Source organism: Pan troglodytes, chromosome 13, assembly GCF_028858775.2.
Source record: "Pan troglodytes isolate AG18354 chromosome 13, NHGRI_mPanTro3-v2.0_pri, whole genome shotgun sequence".
In the NCBI taxonomy this organism is placed as follows: Eukaryota; Metazoa; Chordata; class Mammalia; order Primates; family Hominidae; genus Pan; species Pan troglodytes.
Window position 1 is genome coordinate 124,044,168 of NC_072411.2, and position 4,727 is coordinate 124,048,894.

General features: G+C 38.5%; 1 long non-coding RNA gene across 1 annotated transcript; it reads right to left on the reverse strand.

Moving 5' to 3' along the window:
* Nucleotides 1-374: 374 nt before the first annotated feature.
* LOC134808014 (uncharacterized) lies at nt 375-2,082 on the reverse strand. The gene is made up of 2 exons (XR_010149900.1): nt 1,916-2,082; nt 375-973 (listed from the first exon to the last, which is right to left on the reverse strand). It is a non-coding gene; the product is annotated as an uncharacterized LOC134808014 (long non-coding RNA).
* Between the last annotated feature and the right edge of the window lie 2,645 nt (nt 2,083-4,727).

The window sequence follows — 4,727 nt, forward strand, 5'->3', positions numbered from 1 at the left end:
ATATATGCATTAAATACATGTAATGAGTTGCAATGTTAGTGATAACCAAAATATTTTAAACAGTATTTCTCTAGAAGGAAACTTGATGATTGGTCATGAGAAAGAATAAAAGCCTTTTATCTGAAGAATGCAAGCTCCTTTAAATTATCAGTCCCAGAAAGGAATTTAAAATGTAACAATAATCAGATCTCACTCTTCCTTGAGCTAAATAATTATTTCTTGAAGCCACTTGCTACGCAGGCTCTAGACTGACGACACCTGGCCATAAAATGCCATGCGCTCTATAGTTTAACAATGTACAGCCAATCACTAAACGATGTTATTTCTGTAAACCAAAGAGAATTTTCAACAAAAACTTTTGTAATCACCCCCTCTTCTGATTTGTCCTCTTTTTATTTAAAAACTTTTGTTCTTTGGAGCACTCCCCAGGACAACTTGGAAGTGTGTCTCGGGCTAGAGTCCTCAGCCTTTGCACTTGAATAAGCTGTCTTTAAACTGGATTCTAACCCGTTTGATTATGTTAGGTTGGCAGTCAGAAAAGAAGGAACAGTTTAAACATAGGCAGGAAAGATGGAATGGCCCAACCAGGTGATCTGCAAGGAATTTGGTGTGGCTACAGGATTGGATGTCTGAGAGAAAGAGATGGGAGATGAGGCACCAGGAGCCATTAGGGGAGCCACAAAGGGTATTCTACTCTGTTATGACACGTGTCCTTTATGCTGGAGGAGTTGTAAACAGGATGGATAAGAGATAATAAAGAGTGACCAGGAGAGTCAGAAAATAGGAAGGAAACAATGCAGAAGTCAAAGAAGGGTTGACTTTCAACACAGAGCTGAAGTTGTAATCAACAGTGTCAATTACCCCACTTTGGTCAAATATAACAGTAATCAATGTAAAGGTCATATCTGGCAGTTAAGAAGTCTGTGATCTTGGTTCCTTGGAGGTTTTTTGCAGCCTTTTGGGCATCAAGATCCTACAATAAGAAATACATTACACATGGCAACCCAGCACACATATAACATACAAATCAAATAAAATGTTCACAAAATTATATATATAGTTATCATGTACGATACACTCTGTCATTTTTTCTTCTCTATTCTATTCTGTTTGCTTATTTTTTAAATTTGTGAGATCTACTAAATTGATTTCACACCCAGCCACTGGCTGGTGACCAACAATTTGAAAATTACTGCATGAGATTACCATGCAACTATATTAGGATAAATAATATGGCAACCAGTACAGGTTCTCCCATGACTAAGGATAGCATTTTTTTCTCTGTTGTGTGTGTCTATTTTTATAAATTTCATGTGTTTTGCAAAGCCAAAACTGTAACCTTTGTATGTGTATTTAAACATGTTAAAGTAAGAATTCAATTCAGTTTAGTCTCCAGGCTCTCAGACGTTTTCTAGAAATGCGTTTTAAAAACCATTCATGGCCGGGCATGGTGGCTCATGCCTGTAATCCCAGCACTTTGAGAGGCCGAGGTGGGAGGATCACAAGGTTAAGAGATCGAGACCATTCTGTCCAACATGGTGAAACCCTGTCTCTACTAAAAATACAAAAATTAACTGGGCATGGTGGTGGGTGCCTGTAATCCCAGCTACTCAGGAGGCTGAGGCAGGAGAATCGCTTGAACCTGGGAGGCGAAGGTTGCGGTGAGCCAAGGTCGCGCCACTGCACTCCAGCCTGGTGACAGTGCGAGATTCCGTCTCAAAAAAACAAACAAACAAAAAACACATTCATACTGGTAATTGTAAAATTGCTTTATGAAACTATCTGTCTTTAAAAGCACAAAAGCACTATCCAGTCACAAATATTTCGTGGGATTGTGGAGATGGAGGGAGGAGTGTGTCTAAATTGAAAGACTTCATTTTAAATCATGAAAAACAAGAACAAAAACAATCCTTACTTTTCGAAGAAGGTCGTGAGAAATTTTCCTTCTTTTTAGAAAGGAATAGAGTTCAGATAACTTTTCAAAATTGGCTCACCTAGGATAAGAATCAGAACATGTTTAATACATTTTTGTCATGCATATGCATGTTTTCTATCTTAAGGGTTGAAATATTTAAACTAAAAACTACATTTTAAAATAATTACTTTGCTCCCCTATAAGAACTCTGCAAACATAGACAATTAGAGCTTTTTTTAAGCTGTGGCACATGTAGGTCACATGAAAAGCCTTCCAAATGCTCCATGTGGAGAAAAATATTCTAAGCAAATATCTATGCTTTATTAAGTTTACTTAAGATAAAATTTTGGCAAAGATTGTGTTTAGGGTCAACGTATTCTAGTTTTTAATCCTTGCGAGTGATATTTGTCATTATCTGACCATAGAGTTTGATGGGTACAAACTTTGTGCTAATAGCATTGTACTCCTTTCATTAACACTTTATTAATTACAAAATATTTGCTTTGTTATAAGGCATCTTGAAAATTCTCAAGTTTTTAGGCAAGTAAGAAGTTTTCAGTTTTGCCTTCGGGAAAGTTGTTTTCCTGATGTTTCTTAGAATTGAGTAACATCCTAAAATCATATCTTGAAACAAATAAGATGAAATGTAAAAAATTACACATTTAATTCCCCTATAAACTTATGGACAGGATGGAGCAGGCCTGGGCTCAGTAGATAATTGAATTCTCTTCACTGATGTCTATCAAACAGAAGGATTAACTGACACTTGCCATTGCTTCTGAAAAGCTTGCTGACTGAACACATCCAGCTAGCAGGCTATTCTCCAGCAGAACCATGCACTGCTATTGCCATGTGTGAGTTGTGTGCTTACCCAGTGCCAGACAGGTGTGCTCCTGAACCTATTAAAGTAAATTTCACTTGGTATTACTCTGAGAGGAAAAGTCCTTTTCCCCGCTCCTCGATTCCGTAATGAGGGATTTTCCCCAAGCACCTTCCAAACCTCTTTCTCTCCTTCATTCGTTCTGCCCCTGGGAAGACAGAGTAATTTACCAATGGTAAAGTTGAGACAAATGACGTGGCCGGCTAAGCGTTGCTTTTCTCTCTCAGATAAACATGCCACATTCTGCTCCCAGGGAACTTTGCCCCTGTAGGGGAAGGCCAGCCCAAGCCCATTGCTTCTTTAGACTGGGTGATTAAGTCTTGGCCTAATTCCTACTTGCACTATCATCTTGGCTAAAAACTAAAGTCAAGTCCTTCAGTTTGGGCTCTGTAATTACAAAAGTGATATTCTGACCTCAATATTTGCTCTGTGTTTTATTTTCCACTTGTTCAGAACCTGGATAGGAAAGAATCCTATTTCTCGAGTTCACTTTTGTAGACCCTAACAATATTAATTGCATTATTTAATTCAACATTACTTAAATTGATAAAATATAATTAGAGTTGTTGATTCAACTAAGTTGAATATTTTTAAAAAGAGTTGACCAGGCAAATCATTTAATAAATGCAATTAAATTTGAGCATGGAAACTGTAAACATTCATCAAAAAATTATAAAAATCTAGAATTCTGCATTCATGTTACCTCTCCCATGTCCTAAAATTCTCCCTTCATTTGAAACGTACTCCAAATGGAACTCTTCTATGATGCTTTTAATAGTATGCTTTTTTATAAAGCAAACACAAAATTCTAATTAGCTTACCCAAACAGAAAAAAGGTTTTACTCCTTCAAAAAATGGCAAAATTTGCATATGTATATGTTTTAAGTCAAACAAAATGTTTAAAGCCTTTATGTGTCATTTTAAAATAATTTCCTTCTTTAATTTACCTTTTTAAAAATATTCTTCTGTACTAGATAACTTCTACTGTAGTTCTTATTTAAAAGCTCTTTGGATTTGTTGGGTTTGGAAACCTTTGAGAATCCAGTGAAGGCTGTGGATGCCCTCCTCTCTGAAAGTGTACATACACATGACTCAAACCTCCCAGAAGCCAAGAAGTCCATCTTTGATTCAGTTCATGGAAACCTCCTGATATGGTTTGGCTCTGTGTCCCCACCTAAATCTCACCTAGAATTGTAATCCCCATAATCCCCACTAGTTGAGGCCAGGACCCAGTGGGAGGTGATTGGATCATGGAGGTGGTTTCCCTTATGCTAGTTTCATGATAGTGAGTGAATTCTCATGAGATCTAATGGTTTTATAAGGGGCTCTTCCCCCTTCCCTCATTTACTCTCTCTGGGCTGCCACCATGTGAGACGTGCCTTTGTTTCTCTCTCACCTTCCGCCATGATTGTAAGTTTCATGAGTCCTCCCCAGCCATGTGGAACTGTGAGTCAATTAAACCTCTTTCCTTTATAAATTAACCAGTCTTGGGTATGTATTTTTTATTTTTTTTTTTGAGACAGAGTCTCACTCTGTCACCCAGGCTGGAGTGCAGTGGCGCGATCTCGGCTCACTGCCAGCTCTGCCTCCCAGGTTCACGCCATTCTCCTGCCTCAGCCTCCCGAGTAGCTGGGACTACAGCCGCCCGCCACCATGCCCGGCTAATTTTTTTGTATTTTTAGTAGAGACGGGGTTTCACTGTGTTAGCCAGGATGGTCTCGATTTCCTGACCTCGTGATCAGCCCGTCTCGGCCTCCCAAAGTGCTGGGATTACAGGCGTGAGCCACTGCGCCCAGCCAGGTATGTCTTTTTACCAGTGTGAGAAGACAAAACAGACTAATACACCACCTATCTCTAGGTGTTACTTAATGGATAGACTAATATATGCTAGAATTTCAGGTTAGCCATCAGATAAAATAAATATGATTTAAG